Source organism: Cyprinodon variegatus, unplaced genomic scaffold, assembly GCF_000732505.1.
Source record: "Cyprinodon variegatus isolate N-32 unplaced genomic scaffold, C_variegatus-1.0 Scaffold40, whole genome shotgun sequence".
Classification (NCBI taxonomy): Eukaryota; Metazoa; Chordata; class Actinopteri; order Cyprinodontiformes; family Cyprinodontidae; genus Cyprinodon; species Cyprinodon variegatus.
In genome coordinates, this window is record NW_015150493.1 from 725,603 (window position 1) to 746,353 (window position 20,751).

The 20,751-nt window shown below is 36.0% G+C and overlaps 1 long non-coding RNA gene across 2 annotated transcripts in view; it reads left to right on the top strand.

Annotated features, from left to right (window-relative positions):
• Positions 1–18,752, top strand: part of LOC107081751 — a 149,950-nt gene extending 131,198 nt beyond the window's left edge. For both annotated transcript variants that reach the window (XR_001481109.1, XR_001481108.1), the window contains 2 exons: positions 3,801–4,038; positions 17,568–18,752. This is a non-coding gene — a long non-coding RNA (uncharacterized LOC107081751). The remainder of the gene's footprint in view (positions 1–3,800; positions 4,039–17,567) is intronic.
• The last annotated feature ends 1,999 nt before the right edge of the window (positions 18,753–20,751 follow it).

The following is a 20,751-nucleotide window of genomic DNA, read 5'->3' on the forward strand; positions in this document are numbered from 1 at the left end:
TAGCCCCAAACATTGGTCTTTAGATATTGATAAAGTTCAGCAAGTTTCACATGTGATTTATTTTTCTGTACGATAAAGTGAATATTCTGAAAGCAGTTATGTTTTAAATTTCCTAGTCCTTTATTGAGGGGTTTGGTGACCTCTCTCATATAATTTGCAATGTTAGGGACAATGGCGAAACACCTTTCTCAGATTTAAAGGTTATTGTATCATTAGGGCATTTTTGATACAGTAAAAGAAACAACGGAAATGTAGTTTCTCATTTGTTGCTGAAAGTGTTTTGTGATGTCTTGTTCTTTGAAGTAACATTTTAGAAGTACTAGAGAAGGCATTGAATTCTGACAGTCCTCACACCCAGATAAATACGTAAAGCTATAGACCATCAATCAGAACAAACCCAGATCTTTTTGGAACTTTTTGCTTGCTTTTTGAGGAATATCAGCTGTGCTGCTGTAATCAACACCATTGTTTATAGAAGTTGGAGCTTGACCTGTTTTTCAGTGTAGTCCTGTCTTCTTAGTGTGATTATTCATGCTCTTTTTCATGGCTCATAGCTTGTCTGCCTGGCTGTGTCTTTCCTGGATGGGGGCACCAGTAGAACTAGTTAGCAGTTAGCTTTTGTATATCTGCTTCTCTCTGTATGTCCGCTTCTATTCTGATCGCCGCTCACAATTAGCCTGATTCTGCTCCTTCCTGTTAAAGGGAGTTCCTGTCAAGTCAATGAGTTGATGCCATCAGCTGGTTTTCCTTTGAAAACTTTGAACCCATCTGACTACAGGATCTGCTTGAATTCAGTGATGAATTGAACTGAGTTGACATATGTTGTGAACTGGCAGTAGTTGGATGCTTTAAAACTTCAACCTCAAAAAACCAAAGCTTGCGCAAACAGGATGGAAAAAACCATGATAGCTGAACTTTATTTCAAGAAAATAAGATTTAATCAATATATTCAGGAATAACTGACCCATACACAAACAAACACAAACACATAGTCATGTTGAATAACTGGTGCTATAGTACCACCTTTATGCACAAAAACCCAAATATGATGTTTATGTCACTACAAGAACACATCAAATTGACAGTAAAACTCACACTCACAAATCTCTTAAATGAATAAAAATTAAAGCCAATGAAGAATGAAATTACTGCAGTTATTCTTTCAACATAAAATAATTTGTACTATTTATGATGAGAGTCCATGAATGATTTCTCCCCACTATCTACCATTCTCTGAGTGTACATATCCTGACAGACATTACAGGAGAGCTTTGCTTTCATCTCTTATCTTGCTCATCCCACAGCTCCCACAGGGTGCTGGCTAATTAGCCTAATAAAAACACTAGCCATTTTCCTAAGGTAAATTGAATTGACTTGTCAATGGTGCACATCAATACACATAAGGAGCTTTACTTTGTGGGAAGAGTGGTGAAGCCTGCTGAGTGAGTATAAAGTGCTACGTCTCAGAAAAACCGAGGCTATATGATTGAACAGCTGTAATGTCAGATATGTCTAAAATAGTTTAAAACATGTAATTATTTCATATTATTAAACAAATTTTTGTATGAATAAAAACATGTCCTGAGTAAATACAATTTCCTGTTTTTAAGTAACAATTAACTAAAGAGGAAAATAGTATAGAGGCAGCCCTGACTGTAAGGAAGAATAAAATAACTTATCTTATTAGATTATGATTTAACTGTAAGTGAGTCTTTTTTTAAATAGTTTGGTTTAGCCAGACATAGGTCTGGGTCCTTCAGGCCTTCAAATTCAAGTATACATGTTGGCTACATTCTCAGGAAGTATATAAGCTATTTGCACAGTAGGGTCAAGATAAAACTGCCCTAAACTAACCAAAGCTCTAGGAGACAATTTACTTCCCATCCTGGGAGCTTTTTCAATTCAAAATGTCTGAAATTAGCGTTGAGTTCCAAGCTTTAAAGATAAGCTCAACAAACCTTTGTTTTGGCTTAGAAAAAAATGCACATTTAGCCGTCTTTAAATTTGGAAAACAAAGTCCAGTGGCTTGTTTCTCTAACTTTTTTTTTTTTTGGAATGACTAAGACCTAGACGACGGAGAATCTTCACCAGCAGCCTCAGCATTGTGCGTCTGTAAAAGTTGTAGTCATCTGGGTGATGGAAACCACAAACAGGCTTAAATTGGAAGGCGACCGGAGTCTCGCTCCATTTTTTAAGACATTCTAACTCCTATCCAGGATTCTTAAAGCTGATTTATACTTCTAAACTAGGTCATCTGCGTAGGTGTCATGGTGAGCGCAGAGACATCCCAACCCCCTCCGCAGACACTCTGCTCCAACTCTCCCAAATTATAGGTGACTGCAGACATTGCCACAGACAGGAGGCCTCTGTTTGGTCAACCACACTTCAATATTGAGCATAAATCAAAAATGTCTGTGTCATACCTGTGACAAGCTCACTGTGACACACTGCTGCGGGAGTATTGCCAGCCCTTTAGTCAATTCTGGTGGCTTGGAATGTGTGTTGTAGGATGGACCTCAATACTGCTTCAATACATCAGCACTCTCCTACAAGATTTTGCTCTGCTGTGAGCCAACAGAAAGTTCTTTATATTCTCACATATATTTTAAGTGTTTGGCTCTTGTGTCCTCTTAAGTTTTTTGCCTCACTCTTTATTGTATTTGAATGAACAGGGATGTAAATAAATAAATCAGAAGCGCAAGTTAAAATCCAAGAGATATTTTTTTCCTTTTATTCTAAAAAGGCAATCAGGAAAAAGAAAAAAAGTTCTCACTTGAATTTTTTTAATACTATTATTCGATCATTAATGTTGCTTGTACTTGCAAGAAAATTATAATAACTTTTGCAAGTTTAGGAGACATTAAAGACCCTGAGAAACTAGTTGAAGAATATGGATGATGAATGAACCGACTAATGGATGGATGGATGGTTGCAGGTTTATCTGTGTAAAACAATGCAAAACTTTCAGAAATGTGTCCTTTCCTCTGTTGATACATACATGTTCAATTTTCAGATAATTATTCAGTGATACGATGCGTACAACACACTGCTAACTCATGCTTATTCAGGAGAAGTGATTTCTGCAGTGATCATATTGATGAACTTAGAAGACTTCTAATCAGTCACTCTTTAATTTCACTGAATCAACCCTGTAGAGTGTGTTTGACATGCATTGTAAATCATTGCTAAATAAAAAAAATGATATATACTTTTGTTTTACTTCTGCTTGATGTAGCAAGATTACCTTTCTATCATTTATCATTGCTTAAAATGTACCTAATGTAGTTAAATAGAGGCGAAGATTTTGTTTTGTTTAAATGTGAAACTATTTATTCTAGTCCAACTCTCAAAATAGGTTATTTTGCAGTTATTGTGGAAAGCAAATTAGAGGATGATTGAAAACCAGTTACAGCAGCTGTCATGTTGCAGTTTTCCCATGAAATTCCAAAAAATGTCATGATCTTGGCACTGATGACTGGCTTAATGGTCCATTCCCTTCACCTGTCTAGCTCTGCCCAGTTTCTCATCACCATTCATCTGTGTCACCTGCTCTAGTCTCTGTTTAAACTGCTTGCTCCCAGTCATCAGTGCCGGATTATTTGAGCCTTTGGCGAAAGTTCTCTAGCGTACCTGCTTGTGTTCTAAATTGCCTGATCCTGACCAGTTTTTATCTTCGGACAATTGAGCCTGGCTGTACCTGTTCAAACCTGTTTGCCTGACCTGTCTTCAGAATCCTGCTGGATTCTGCCTATTGACTGAACCTGGATCTGACTCCTAATTTCAACCTGGATTTCCCTTAGGTACCCCTATGGATATCTGACCTTCTAGCCTGGCCTCCTGTGAACCTCTTTTACACCAGCTTTGTCTTCCGGAAAGTCCTGCCTTCCTTCGTCTGCTGGATCTGCTTGTTATCCAGTTCTACAGACTTCAAGGCTTGAGCTCCTAGAACTCTCTGAGCTGCGTTCATCACGTGCTGTTGGTATTCATTCGGCTGGATTCCAATCCTTCCTTTGGGCACAGACTGAACTCTAAGATCAGGTTAGTTACTCATGTGTTCGTAATCATTCTCTGTCAGATTTTTGTGGACACTAACCTGAATTTTCCCTCTGCAGAGATCCAGCCCTGGGAGCTGAATTGAAGATGCAACATCTCTTAATGTACTTTTTTTGAGAAGCATGCCTGTCTGTTTGCTTCGAATTTTGTGTCCTCTGTTCTGAACCTTTATAAAAAGTGCCTAAAGTTTCCCTCAGGTTGTCTTTAAGCTTTGGATTTATATTAGAAAAAAAAAATCTTTTAGGTGCCCCGTTTGTGCTCGTTTTTCTAAAACATTTTGAGTAAATAGAAAAAATTATAGAAGAGAATAAAGATTGCAACCAATATTATATGTATTTCATGAATGTCTGTTCAGTGTAGTATTCTACAGTTCAGGTCTGAGCAGTCCAAGAATTTTAGATTTTGAACAAATGTAGAAATGTTAATTAATTAATTAATGGATGTTATTTTTTTTAAGGTAATAAATAAAATCATAAGCTTTTGATACAAATTTAAAACCTCCCACAACATTTTCAAGTTGAAATTAGTGCAATAACTTTTTTTGTGATATGGCAATAGTAAAATGCTCCAAAATGCTCCAAACCACAAACATATGTTTGCATTTGGCTGGGTGATCTCTATGAAGGAGTCTCTTCTCCTTTATTGGAGCTTCCCTGTCTCACCCTGTTAATGTTAATGGCACTGGCTGATGTTTTAATAAATTAAGCTTGATTATGAAGATTGTCGCCCCTTTGATTCTAATGGGGTCTTAAACAAGCTCTGCCGTGATGGAGTAATCATAAAACGAAATCATGGAACGTGCAGACGTGGGATGTAAATGCACCACTACCTCTGATTGTCTGTTAGGATATAGACTGAAGAGAGAGTGAAAGGAAACACCGATACTGTATCTTCAGTGAACGAGCGTTAGTCTCAACATGTGTGTATGTAGGTTTGGATGGGTGGGGGGCTTCTAAGTGTTCTTCTCCCACACCCATTAAGCTCCTTCCACTGGGCTCTCCCCGTGGTGGTTGTAATGACTTGCAATCAGCTCTGAGTGTACCTTCATTGAATTGCCGTTTCTTTCCAGCCTCACTAAGAACAGCGGGTTATTACTGATCTAGGGAGTCTCTTGACACCAACCCTACTAAGTAGTTAGTTCGGTTATTAAGTGTACTTAATTTATTGTCCTTTATTATTTCTGTTAGTGTGCTGCTGTAGAGAAAAAAATGAGATATGACAGGGGATTGCAGTCTTTTTCTTCATTGGAAATTATAATCAATTAATCATTTAAAGACATCCAAGTTTTTCTGTGTAGACTAAAGTGGATAACCAAATTTGGCAATTTGGTCAATTTTTTATTATTTTTCGATTGTGGCTTTTGAAAATCAGGAGAAATTAAAAAATTAAAAGCTACTCTGGATATTTTGCATACAAAATAATGACTAAACATTGCCTTCACAATTTGGATATTTTACTGAAATGTAGAGTTAAATGCACAGGAAAAAAAAATGGAGCTTCTAATCCACTTTATTTGTGCTTCTACTAGGCCACATGGGTTACTCTATGTTGTTGACCTCAACCAGAAAGACAAGATGAAATTCATGTTATTTTCTAGTTGTGCCAACATAGATTTATGTGAATCCTTAAAACATGCTTCAAGATTACCAGCAGATGGTGAGTTTTACTAGTTGTACACTGGCCAAATGATATGTTAAAATATATGGGGTAAGTTAAATAAACATATTTTATTTATAGATTTCAATGCTAAGTATACAAATGCAGAAATGCATTGGTATAATAATACACTTATTTTATCCAAGTTTTAAATTAGTTCAAGTATAAATGTGTGTACAGTACTTGTTGGACTGAGTTAAAGTATTTAACTGAGTTATTGGTGTCATGATTCTGTCCTTTCTGGACTTTTTGGTTCTGTTTAAGATTTTACTTTGGGTTTTCAGTTACACTTTGATTTATGTCAATCTGTTTTCTAAGACAGTTTTGTTTCCATTTAGTTTCATCCAAGTTTTTGTCTAGTTATATTAGTTAGAACAGTTATATATACACTGTTGTATTTGTTGTTTACTCTCTTCGCCCTTGTTCCAGTCTCCTTTCCCCTTGCTCCCTTCTTGATCCTTCTGTCCACACCTGCTCACAATCGGTTGATTACTCGATTCATTGTTCTGTTTGCAATATATACTCCTTCTCTGCAGCTACTGTTTGTTGGATTCTCCTCATTCCCTCCTTAACCTGTGTGTTCCCCTTTGTTCTGGTTTCTGTGTTTCTTGTCACTTTAGATTTACGCTTTTGTTGCCACCCTTTGTTATTAAATCTGCGAGATACCACCTCAGCTTCCTTCTCTGCATTTGAGCCCTCTACAAACCTTCACACAGCCAGACAATTAGCTGGGTCTATAATTAATGAATTGCATTGTTATCGAAAACGCTATTTATTCATCAAATAAACAACCTTTTTAATTTGAAAAACACTTTTATCTTAATTTATTTATTACATAAAACATGACACAGCAACACATATTTTTTTTATTAATTATTGAGGTTATTCAACTGTCAGACTAGTTAAAAATTATAATCATATAGCTTTTTTAGAATCTCTTGATATTTTATGGAAGTTCTTTGAAACATTACTTCTGTAGAAGTGTGAACAATACACGATTATTTAAACCACAATTCTTTCAATTGAATATGGTGAAAAACTACTTATAACTAAAGACTTCCTTTAAGAGTTTAACTTTTGCTGTAAACAGAAGTTAAAGTTCCATTTATAAAACCGATAAGGAACTATGACATCATTGCATTGCCTTTCAGAATATAACATCTTCAACATGCAATGTTTCATACAACTAAAACATTTATAATAGAGAGGCTACTTCTTCTCTTCAAGCCAGCTACCAAAACAATCCATGTTGTAAACCATTTAACCAGTGAGCTTTTTATTTTTTCAGGCGTGGACTAAGTCATTTTGGTTATAAAGCTCACATCTGGTCCAATTTCAACTGGCTGCAACTTTGGACTAGATATTGACATCAATGTTGTAAATGTCTGTGTTTGCCACAACATCACTTTTGTTTTATTCCTTCCTGTCTGCCAGTGGAACTAAACAAAGTGAATATTACACTTATACTCCATGTAGGTCAAGATTGTAGTGTAATCAAATTCACAAATGTGACAATGCTACTCTATAAATAACAGCTGGGGAGTTCTGCTTTGTCCCCTCCTCACTGAAGCGTTCTAGGTGACCAGTGTGAGAGGCATTCATTCAGAAATTCAAAGAACCATATTTACCGGGTAACTTTTCTATCACCGAGATGGTTTTTAAGCAGTGGACAAACAACTGTGATGCTGCTTTGCATCAGGTTTATGGGTGTACAAGAAACAGTGAAGTTTGTAAATAATAGAAAAGAATGTGATCAATTAAATCTATATCAATGAAATTAATTAAGTGAAATCAACACATAAAAGTCCCAGCCCTAGTATACAATAAAACAATATTTAGTTTTGAAAACATTTGCGATTAGGTACATTACTTTAATAAAAATCTATATTTTACAGTACTGCAGGTGTCATGCAGATATTGTAACATGGATTTTAGGTATAGGTGTTTTATTTAATTTTTTAAAAATCAGTTTGCCCTGAGCTCAAGGTGATTGACTGTCCAGTAGTCTCTTTCTGTTAACCTCTTAATCTCTTTTTCCATTGTGGTTTACCACTGTACCGGAGGAGTTTCAAGCAATTTGTCAACAGTACATTAAATATTCATTCCAAGGGCAGCTGATTGAGAAAAAGCTAAAGGGAGCTGTTGTCTCTCTAAATAAAATTTGTTTAAATTTGTGATAATTTTGTACCCAATTTCATCTTACATTAATCTTCCCACTAACAAATAATAATAATAACTAGAAATGTATTTTCCAGAAGTTAATGAGATCTATTATAATGATTTCTAGTTCACAATCTAGTAGGCAATACATCTGATTTAATTACCGGTATAATTATTAGATTTTTCATATGGTATGGTTTATCCTGGTATTTCATTAGTCCCAGCTTCCTTGGTACAGAAAAAAAAAGATATAAAGTGTGCTTTAAAGAAAGAACTTTAATATTTATGCCTTGTATGAGTTCTCCCATTGAATAGGTGGCATACTGTACTTTCTCCATAAACCATCAGGTTTTTCAGTTTTGCTTTGTTCAATATAATGGTCTATCTTTAAACTCGGCGTCCAAAGCACTAATTAGGCATGTTCATCCTCTCCAGCAGTACAGTTAGTCATATTTGCAAATGAAGCATTTAGTTATTCTTATACTGAGGCGTTGCTATGATTGAGTAGTAGTTACTTTTACTGTAGGAGCTGTTGAAGTTAAAATCCCTTTTTCCATTACCACTCAAAAGACTTCGGCTTTTGAAAGCCCAGGTAGGATTTCTATACACATTTATTTGGGGAAATTTCACTTTTCTGGGACTTTAGTCCATCTAGAGACCCAGCATTTTCTGAGGGGTGGGGTTATGTACCGCTGTTGTGCTTTATTTCCCTAATGGTGGCAGTAACTGATGAAGTTGAGTTTACAAATAGTGTTCATACCTTTTAATATTTTTTAAGCAAGTATTACACTTTTATGCTTAATCTGTGTAGACAGTTCATCAAAATAGGCCTTATTTTAAATCTAATTTTCAAACAGAAGAGCTCCTGGTCATTAGGAAAGGCTACATACTCAACCAGGATATGTGATAGTGTGAGCTCTAACACACCACAGCCGTAACGTTGGTAAGTCATTCTGTCATTAACCCCTTTGTTAAAAAGTCATTTAAATCACACAGTTAAATCCCAAACAATCACACAAGCAAAGCAAAACATTGAAATGTCAAATAAACCTTTTGAGCTTAGGGATTTAGCTGGTTGGCAGTGGAGGTAGAGCCACTCGTATGTTCTTATTACAACCCGCTGGACTGAAGGTGTAGTGCACTTTCTCTCAGGTTGATTGTCGTAGGCCCTCCAGAGTAATGGGGAAGCATGTTGATGAATTATCCTGGATAACTAATAGCTGGGTAATACAAATCCTGGGGATTTGAATAATTTTTACAATTTTTTCCAAGTAAATGCTTCTAATAAATATAGAAATCAGTTTCATCTTTTCATCCACCATTCTAATGATGCTTATCCAAGGTCAGACTGAAGAGATACATGGTCCAGGGAGGTCTCCACTAATTGAGATTCCCTGAAAAATACTCAAAAATGAAACATTATTCTAGATACATGAAACAACTTGATTGGCTTATTTTAATTTGTGGGGCCTGGCCAGTTTCAGCCCAAAGGAGTAGTAGGAAACCATTTCCATGTGTACCTGCTGGGAGGAAAGTTTAGGTTGGGTGCCATGCAAACATGGCGACAGACAGTTTCCTTGTTGGTAACAATCAAGATGTTTTATCTGAATAGAAAATCTTAAACTTTTTTTCATTCTTTGGAATAATTTTGATTCTTTCTTACATTACTAGAACTTCTAATAGAGAATTATAATTATAATTACAAAAGACCTTCACAGCGCTTCGCTGCTCGAGCCTAAATATAATAATAATAATATATTAATAATAATAATTTTTATAATTATAATTATAAAATAGTACAATCAAAGCAAGAGCTGTGGCTTGAGTGGAAATTGGATTCAGGTGATTCTTGCTACTACTCAGCACAAAACACAAATCATAATAATCAGAATGAACAGCAACATTTTTGAAATCGGTACATTTTTATTGAATTTTGCAGCCATTCTGTTTAAATCTAAAATATGATTAATTTGGGAGACAAATAAGATAGATGAGAATAGATCATGAGATTTAGCTTGTGTGGCACAAAGATCTAGCATTTAATATGATTCCCACCAATTTATTAATAATACTGCCCTAATGTTAGATATCAATTAGAAAATCTGTTAAAAACTTGCCAAATATATCTTAGAATCTGGTACAGTTTAATTGCAATTATTAACATTTTGGTAATAGGATTTTATATAATGACATTATGAAAAGGAGCTCACCTCTGTTCAAGGCCAGCAGCTGTCCATACTCTGAGCACATTTTTCTAGTGACAGGTTTTTCAGCACCACGGAGAGCTCAGTCCTCAGGAGAACTAGCTTTACCTTCCCATCATGCTCTTACTTCCCAAAAGGCATATATTCCAAAGTAAATGCTCTATATTGGCTGTAGTACCTGCCTTGGAATCTAATCATGAACATAAGCTGCTGATACAGTTCTGTATGGAAGAAAAAGGAGAAGAGCCAAGTTTGGTGGATTCAAGCATGGTTGACGCCAGCAAAAAAGCTAAAATATGGAGTGATGCAGGTGCTAAGGAGTAACATTAAAGTGTCTTTAAAATTGTAAGAATGCTGCCCTGTGGTTAAGACATTGCATTTTAGATCATGTGGGAAACTCGTAGGATCCTTAGGAAAGAACTATGGTTTTGTTAAGAATCCATTTTTATGGATTCCAGAGTTTGGGACCAGAATGTTAGTTAGTAAAGAAACTTTGAAAAAAATTTCCAAAAGAATAAATGAAAAACATCTACAATGACATTTTAAGCATGAAATGCTCTTTTTTTTTTCTCCGGACCTCAAAAGAAATGCTCTCTTCAAGAAACACTTAAAACATAAAAGTAACCATAGAAATTTGTTACAAACTCAGTTATATAAGTAAAAATTAATGTTAAGCCATAATAAAAATGAGGTCAACTGTTGCATTTAAAATATAAATAGCATATATAAAAGCTAAGCTAAAATTATTTTATATAGCTATTCTTATCATTAGAGTAAATTTTTTTTCTGATAATGATTAGTTGATTGAATCATATAATATATTGGAAAGCATTTTTTAATTAGACTAATAAATATTAAAATGTCAAAGAAAAGGCAGTCAAAAATATACAAGTTCCCTCTGTAGTTGCTCTTTTGATTTAATGTAGCTTTATATGAAAAAAAAAAACATGGTGTAGAGGGCGACAGTTTCATCTGCATCCTTTCTGTATTTCAGGATGTGTTTCTCCCTCTCTCCATCAGTCAGTGGATGTGTGTCGATGAGACTCTTTATAGAAGTGTTTGGACGCGTCTGGATGTGTATTTCTGCTACTGCCACATCCCTCCCTCTTCCATACTCCCTCTCTCCCCTACTCCCTTTCCATCTCTCTCTGATATACATAGCAATGACCCCTGTCTCAGTCATGCAGGCACCATGCTGTGAATACCATCTAAGCACAAAAACAAGTGGAGATTGTTATGCAAATCGCTATGTGGTGGGCCATGTGCAGGAGAGAAAAAAATGTCTATGTTTGTCTCCCTACATGTGTGCAGCAGAGAAAGAGGAATGAAGATACAGAAACAGAAAAAAAGAGTAGAACAGAAAAAGGAAAACATCAAAAGATATGACAAAAAGGCAGAAGGCAGGACTTATTAGAGATGCGGTAAACAGACAGGATGGCACGGTAGAATGATCTTTTGAGAATATTTAAAGAAATAAAAACCGCCATGGTCAGAAACTCTGTACCTGCAGGATGTGTTTATTATGTGAGAGATATTCACTGATCAGCCAAAGGAAACCAAATGTGTGCACCATGCTAATAACTACCCATTTGTACATAGGCAGGATATTTTTGCACCATATAAACATATCGATCTAGCTAAGATTATTAAAAATACTGACTTTCATTTTCTATTACTGTTAACATCTAATTTACATCCATACATCTAAACATTCACACTCAGCTTCAGGCACAACATCAAGAGAAAGTGGCAGGTCAGACACTGTTTAGTTATCACTGCATCTGCATCATACATATTTGTGGATAAACTTATGCAATACAACACAAGTGAAGTCCCTCCTTTGTCTGTCATTGCACTAATGCCCCTTTTGTGGCCACAATGACTGCAGAAATTTTTGCATGTTAGTTTGCTCTATAATTTCAAATTGGCTAAGAGAAACACACTATTCACTAAACACTTTTTATGAAAATTTACACTGTGCGTAAACATTTTGCACATGTTTTTAGGACCTGCAAACCTTCTAAAGAGACTCTATAAGTTGGAAAATGTTGACATGAAAATAAAGATCTTCTGGGAACATCTGTAATAAAGAGCACAACATCTTAAGCAGAGACCAAGCATATACATGTAATTAGTTCCTTTGTTAGCAGACATGAGTGAGCAGGTTTGTAGGTTTTGTGCTCTTATTTTATTTTAACTGCCATAATTTGTTATCACATCTCTTTAATTTCTTCTAGATGTATTATCAATGCTTGTTCGTGGCCTCTTTCCAAGTCTTTGTTGTATTATGCTGCTTATAGACCCAGTCCATGGTGGTTTCCTCAAGTATTATTTCTTCTCAGCTTTTTTTAATTTTAAGAACCTAAATAAGCACCAATGTGCTTACTTTTTACCTTAAACTTTTTTTTTTTTTGTAAAATATTTTGCACCCATTACTGGAAGTCTGTGAGATTTATTTGCCCCAAAATCTGGCAAATATCACTTTTTCCGTTTTTCTGTCATGCATAGAAGAAAACTGATTTTTTTTTCTTTATTTTTTGACTCACTCAGTGAAAGACATGTTTGATCATTAACCAACAATGCCACATATTATTAGGTCTGATTTAAAAAACCTTAGTTCAATTTGTCACAAAATTTTTCAGAAGGATAATTTTTCATAGTAGATGTGTATCTAGCCCTGTTTTTCTTTTTTTTTTTGGTGGGGGTGGAGTTGCTTTGTTTTGATGGAAGCTTGCATCACTTTACATCAGCAACAGACACAGCAGCAGTCTGGACGTCCCCAAGCCATGAAGATACCTCACCTTTACAGCTGTGAAACCATGTTCAATCTACACATCGTCACTCATCATAAAGGCTCTATGATACTAAATTTGAGAACTTATTAGGAACATGCTGCAAAATCTTTTTTTTTTTTTTTTTTTTAGCCTGGTTTATGTGATGGCTAGCTACAGTAGAAGTTAGGCATCAGTGGTATGAGTATATGCCACTTAGTTATTTAGTTTTTTGTTTACTTTGTTCATAAAATGAAGAAAAATTATGCCCTAAATTATAGTGAAGAGATCACATATTTTTTTCTTTCCACTGTATTTTTTTCACAAAAATCATTAGCTGATAGTTAAAATATTTTATCATTGTTTTGTCAATATTTTTTAAAATGAAGACACTTTCTGTCCATATAATAAACAATACGGCACAAGACCGTAAAAAATAAGTAATTCCTTAATTCCCAATTTATCCATTGAAACACATGTTATGCACATACACACAGCAGTCACCTTACGTCACCCACCCACATCTTGTTCCCACCCTCCACTAAATAAAACTTTTGGCATGCCCGAGGTGTTGTAATTGGCAGCCGATTTGCCATACCGATAGACTCCTTTCAGTCCTATGGGTCAAGAGTAATTTACTGAGCTGCTAAATGGCTTCTTTTTTTTCTCTCTTTTTACGAGTCCAAACCCCACTCCACTGCCTTCTCCAGCATCCATATTGGAATTCCCATCCAGTCTGTATTACAAGCAGAGATGATGGCTTAATCCCTTGTTAATTAGGGACAACATCTCCAGCAGCTGAGGCTAAAGTGAAGAGCAGCTAAGGCTCCAGGGATGTGAGCACTCTGGCCGGGCTTGTGGCCTAGTCTTAGAGCCTGGCTCATGTTCAATGGACTGGCTGTGGATGGGGGGCACCGGAGCTTGGATCTCTCACTGGATGAGGATTAAAAGGGCCTGCTGCCTAATCCCCCATTGATGGCCCATCTCGGCTAATGGAACTTGGACAACTGGGCAACCGGATGCTGCTTGTGGTCCAGGTCTCCTCTAAACCACTTCCTCTTTAGTTGGGTCAGGCTGCCACTGTGGCTGTGGCAGTTTTTTTTCTTGGAGATTTAGTATTTGCTGGCCTCAATAATACTTTTAGACTGCACAAATCATGTAAAGTGCCTTTTCCCTGAGATGTGTTGATCATATTTATACACCCAAGTCTTTCTATTCACAATATTTAAATAGATTATGTAAGATTATCTTAAATTCTTTTTAAATATGTCTCATACAAGTACTACTCATTGAATGAGAATATCATGAAAAATTTAATTAAAAACATACAAATTGAAAAATTGAAACCCATATATTTCACGATTCTTGTAATCACAGGAACAAATTGTTAAGGCATTTCTTTATGCATTTTTATATTTAATGTTTAAAAAACAATAATAAATTAAAACAGCAAAAAAACAAAAACAGATCATTTGTTTTCAACTACAGGGAATTGATGCATTGGGGATCTAATCATAAGGAAACATTTTTATATAATGTAAAACAAGGTAAGGCAGAGGAGTAGATGTTGGGAGTGTCATGAGTGTTTTGGGTAAACTGCTTTCACACCAGGGCTCATGGTCTTTCTTCCTGCACAGCTACAGCCTTTACATCAAAACATGAAAAATAAAATCCAAAGGATAGAGAGCTATCACTCCACTGGGTCTAGGTCTACATTAATTTAGTGTAGGGAAAAATGTGTTTCTTATGTGTTATTTATTTCTTTTTTTATTTTTCTTTATTCCAAGAAAACATACAATAATTGTGTAATAATAGTGCAAATAGAAAAACTATAACAGACTTTCTATAGAATCATTACCGAACCAAGAGTAAAGTGAGGGGCCAAACCATAAATCTGTCCTTCTTCTGACAAAATTCCTTCCTTCCTTCTAGGCCAGTGTTTCCCAACCGGGGGTACGCATACCCTTAGTGGTCCACGGATGCATTGCAAGATGTAAATGAAAAATTTCTTAGGTAGTAAAATGAAATAGGGCTGGAACCTGTTTTGTTTTTTGGGGACCCAATTAAATAATTAAATAAGCTTTTATCAACTGAAAGTAAGTTTTTCTTTAAGTTAACCTTCAGCTTTGATACATCAAAACCAAACAAAGTAACAGACTGGATGTAGAGAACAGCCTGGTATCAGCTGTTTTTACCACAGAGCTATCGGGGCACACAGAGAGCTCAGTTGTCTTGAGGAAAACAAAGTAAAACTAAATAAGTCAGTCTGACTATAATTTTTGTTCTGCATTTTGTCCCCAATTCACCAAGTTTAAATGTAATTATAAGGGAGTTACTCAGATGAGCAGCAGTTTTATGAACACAGGTGTATAATAGTATTTTATTTTGTATTTATTTTGATTCCTCATTAACTTTCAGGTAACACATTTATGTTTTTCATTCGAGATGGAAAGAATGAAATGCCTAAGAATTAAATGCTCAAGTTAAAATAAAAATAGTTTTTATTTTACAATGAGTTATTGTACGTTCCACTTATCAACATACTTTTGACTGAGATGGGTACACAAGTCAAAAAAAGTTGGGAAACACTGTTCTAGGGGTTTAGGTGACAACAAGGGAGCAAGGAAGGTCATGGCAATCTCTAAGGATGCACAGTATCTGACTGTAGGAGGTGCTTGAAAATGTAACAGTACATCTAATTGGCTCATCCTGTTCTCTCATGGTTTTATTAGTGGAGTGCTTACATTTTTGGAGTCCATTTTATAGACTGCAGTCTGAAGCACCAGGACTCAGTTTTGTGGCCCTGGGTCATTGTCATTTTAATTTGAGTTTTAGGAACCTTAGATTATCTTTGTTAAGCTTTGTGGTAAATCAATTGAACCATTCTACCCCTTCAGCCAATTGTCAGCAATAATTAATTTATGACTGTTTCTGCAGTATTTGTTAGTTCAATCCCTAAGTCTATGTTCACTCTGTTTTTTCTCGTCATAGTAGCTACATCTGATCTGTTCCTGTTTGACTGTGACACCATTTTGCAAAGAAAAATCTGATGGGCTGGTGCAATCATTGTGTTTAACTACAAATGACAGAGTGGGGTCTGTTTTTCAGTGCTAAGTTCTGTATTTATCGATCAGTGCTTCTATGTTCCTCTTGTACCCTTTGAACCCCCAGTCACCCTTAGCAGAAGGCTGCGAACGCTAATTCTGGTTCTACTGGAGGTTTTTCTCCTGCTAAAAGAGAGTTTTTCCTCTCCACTGTTGCTGTATCCCTGCTTGGTTTGAGGGGATTATTATGGATAGTGTTAGGCATATATCAATCATACCAACTGAGCACTGCTGTATTTTTCAATGGAAAAGACTCCTGTTATTATGCTATTCCTGTACAAGGCACCTCTGGTCCGGCGTCATCTGCACATTATTATGCACGTCATCAGCAGGAAAGCATCAGCTTTGGTTGCACCAGCCATCTTTACTCCACAATCAAATTAGCCCTGATGAGGCTTGAGCGCTGTGACCTCCATGGGCCCAGTCACTTCCTAGCCTCACAGAAGACAGAGAAGATCTAAGAGTTTGATTCTTTAGGGAGAACAGGGGTTTACATACAGTACTGATTTCTGATTATATTACCTACTCATTTTATTAATATATTTACTTTGGAAGTGACTGCATTATGGAAACATGATCCTCCAACCAGGTGCTTTTAAGTTGTTGTTATCTATGAAAAGCTTAGAATTTACAAAAGGTCTTTTGTGTTTATTATACTTTTGATTGGTTCCTGAAACTAGCATATATTTTTGATGCTCTGACTTTGGCAATCAGCCCAGTGCTCCTAAATCCCTTTTGGACATGCCTTCCCACTATCTCCCTCCTTTCTTATCTGTCACCTATCGTTAACGCTTTTCTGATACACTTTGATCAGATGTGAACGTGAATGCCTGCTGCTGCCGCTGCTAATTCATTGTTTTCTCCACATCATACAAAAAGTGGTTTCAGAGTTTGGATTTGAATCTGTTAGAGAATCATTTAAAGAAGCTAAATGATTGGGAAAAATATAGCAGTCTCAATTTGATTATTATCAGAAATAAATTTCCTCAATACGTATTTCTTGTACTGTACAAATTTTCTGTTATTTCAAAGGCATGGTGAAGCTCTCAGCTGTACAATCATAAATGTTTTTTTCACAGCTACATGGTTGGATAACATGAGACTGAGTCACTAAACCAACCTTATTTCACTTAAACCCATGAAAGAGCCAAGCAGAATACGAATTATTTCATGCCATACAGGCTTTGAATATCTGGATGGCTTGGTCCCTCCAAGTGTTAAGAAGTTCATCATCTAATCACAGTCCCAGAAAAATATCTTTCCCCAGAAATGTTTAACAGGATGGAATATTAACCTTATTTTTGCTTTTTTTGTTTGGTATCATCCAACATTTAATTAGCAACAGAACAAACAATTAGTTATAACGATTAACATTATATGAGGAAAGAGGAAAACAAAGACATGCTTTGAAATATGTGAGTGGCACAGGATGATTTGATCTTTTTTAAAGTGCACCAGAATAAGTTGCAGGGTCAAGGAGAAATTACGATTTAAAAATGTGTAATATAGTAGCTGATTTTCAAATAATACCTGTTATCTGCAATGCCCATTCCTGTTCTTCATCAGGAAAGCTCTAATATATATTGAGCAAATTTATGAAACAAGCCTTTCTATTACAGGAGCGCTCCAGCTTTGCCCAGCTGACCTGCAGATTTGATATGGATCAGTGAGGACTCGCTGAGAGAGCGGAGCGTGGAAGAACATGGAAAGAAATCACAATCAGATCACACAATTACACTCCGGATGACTGCAGATTGGGTGGCAGCTGAATGGTCTCAGTGAAGGCTGAAAACGAGAGAGAAGGTTTCAGCAGGAAGTTCATGTCCTGTAATTTTCAAACATGTTAAAAGTGATATCTTGACAGTTTGAATATTTTTTTTTCTTTCAGACCACACTGCGGAGGAGGAATGGTTGACACTTACCCTGTTAGCACTTAAAGAGAAAATCATCTTGTTAAAGTTGTTAGGATTCTGACCTTTAGCTCAGTAATTTTAAAAAGTGTTGAACAGAGAAAAGTGAAAAGAAAGGAAAATTTTATGTTAAGCGACATTAGGTCGATACTCTTCGTAACTGTTCATTTATCCTTAATAGTATATTTATGTTGAGCAACTGATAAAATATATTAGACATCTCAGATACTGCATTATTAGATTATGTTTAAGGGAGGATTCTTAGAATAATTAATTTGCAAGCAATGATTAAAAATACAATATAATGTCACTTTTTGAACTCTAACTGTTGGAGGCACTGCTTGTGATAAAAGTTTAGTAGCAAGTTTGGGAGCTTTAGGCTGGTGTCTGTGGAGATTCCCATAGTTTCCTAACAATTAACATGGGTATTTTTATAGATTTAAAAAGCAAATACCAACATGAAAAAAGCTAACATAATAAAACACTAGCATGAATAGTTCATTGTTTCTACTACAGTAGCTTATAAGTTTCAAGTAACGAAGTATTACGACTACAACACAGCCAGTAATGGTGCTCTGTTGAGTTTTAACTCTGAGTTGACTCTCGGCAGAAGAGATATGAACAAAAAAGTATCTTTGAAAATGAAATCCTATGGCTATTTTGAGTTATTGTTCACCAGATATGAAAAATGATTAGAATTTTAATACCTTCGTAAAACATCTGGATAATGTTTGGATTTGGATGTTTTACATTTTGATGTTTGAATCTGTCTGCCCAGTTACGTTAGTAGCACGGTAACAGAACCTGCCCTCAACCCACCAATGAAGGTTACCAGAACTCCCAGGAATGCACTTATCTACAAATCTAGATTTGGGATTCTCCAATTTCAGTCTCAAAATGTACCTACTGTAAGGATACTTATGATTATATCATATTGTAATTTGTTTCTCAGTTCACTAGACCTTTTGTGTTCTATTCCGTTTGTGGCGTTTCAACTGTTGTCCTTTGTTCCACTTTATCTTGTTTTTTTCTCTCCAACAGGCTTAAATACTGATAGAACTCACTCTGGATTTGATTAAATTCCTACACTGCACAATCAGACAGCAGACATAAATATCTGGGGGCATCTTAGAGAGAGACGAATCAGTTAAAGAGGACTGAGTGTAGATCAGGTTTCTATCCCTGATGAATATCGATGCGACTTGACCGGTTGCAAAGTGACTCAATGTGTCAGCTCTAAAGAGAGAAGCCATTATATCATTAGAGCTAATTTCATCTTGCTCTACTTGCTCCTCATTGTTATTCAGTCATTCAGTGAGGATGCATTTACAGCTGATTCACAACTATCCATTATTCTATTTTTTACTGGGTTCAGAAAACCAGTATTGCAGTCTTTGAATTTCAGTTTTGCAGATTTTTTGCTTTTAGCGGTTGGTACTTTTCAGATTCCACTTAAATCAAAGCAGTTATACTCCAAAGGATGACAACTGGTTTGTTTTCAGGAGAACAGCTTATTGAGCATTTATATCACTTCCCCGTTTTTCCTCAGGTCATCCTATTATATCCACCTTACCGTAGCCTGTGTTTGCCTCACAACCATGGGGACCAGGGCTGTATAACGCTCTGCTCCCAAACTCTGGAATTCTCTCCCACCAGACATTTGTAACATTGACACTCTTTCTGCTTTTCCACTGCTCACTCCTGCATTATGTAACTTTTGGCTTACATGATGCAGTTTTTTTTTTTTACAAAATGGTGGTAGACAGGATGATTCTCCTGTTGCAGCCTGTCTTAAAGTACAGTGGTCTGAAGAAGCCTCTGACTGAAAAACCTATTGTTGAATGACTGCCTTGTGGAAAGGGTGCCCAGGGTTCTCCATAATGATTTTAGTTTTATGAGGAGGTCTCAAAATTAACTGGCCTTTTTATTTCCATATTTGAGCTTTTTCAAGTCAACAGCTCTGAGTCTACTGCCCCACCAACAGATGATGGCAGAAAAGAGGACACTCTCCATAACAGATGAACAATAAAGGACCCAAGCCCTGTCAAGAATTACATTCTGCTCTGTCCCTTATTGTATATGGCTTTAACCACTGCATCTCCACTTTAAGCTGTTCTCTAGATACTGTAAGTGGTTCTCAACCTTTTTAAGTCACATCCCCCAATTTATCTTCCACTGCTGCCCATGATCCCATCCCACTGCCAATTCAACATTTTTATACGTTGCATTTACTTAATAAGACAAGCACTTAATATTTATCATCTTATTTTGAAACTGGGATTTTTCAAAAAACATAAAGCAGCTTTAAGAGGCTAACTTCCCAAACAGACTGTGACAGTGGTCTCTTTGGAAAAAAAAAAACATGTTTAATTTCAAACACCTATGTTTCTGGGATCTTAAACATCAAAAATATCTTTCTGGTCAAGAGCAAAGATGTTTTTCTGTAACTGTTTAACGTAACGTCTGGCCTGCTTATTTGAACAGAACAGCTTCTTGGCTTTATGTTAGAAACGGCCAAGATATCACTTACAGGAGTTGTGATCTGTATGTGTTTTTCATGTATTTCACTGGTTTGAATTTTTAAAATGGCTGTTTGAGACCAACCCCTAGTGATCCTTCTATGTCTGGTAAGAAGCTGAATTATTTTGCACACTTATATTTTTCCAAAATTATTTGGTGACTCACAGAAATCATCTCGTGACCCCAATTGTGGTTGGTATCCCAAGGTTGAGAATGGTTGGTTGAGATATTCAAACCTCCTCCACCACCGTCACTTCTTCTTCTAAAATTGTTATGCGCATCCTCTTTCTTTCTTTCTTTCTTTCTTTCTTTCTTTCTTTCTTTCTTTCTTTCTTTCTTTCTTTCTTTCTTTCTTTCTTTCTTTCTTTCTTTC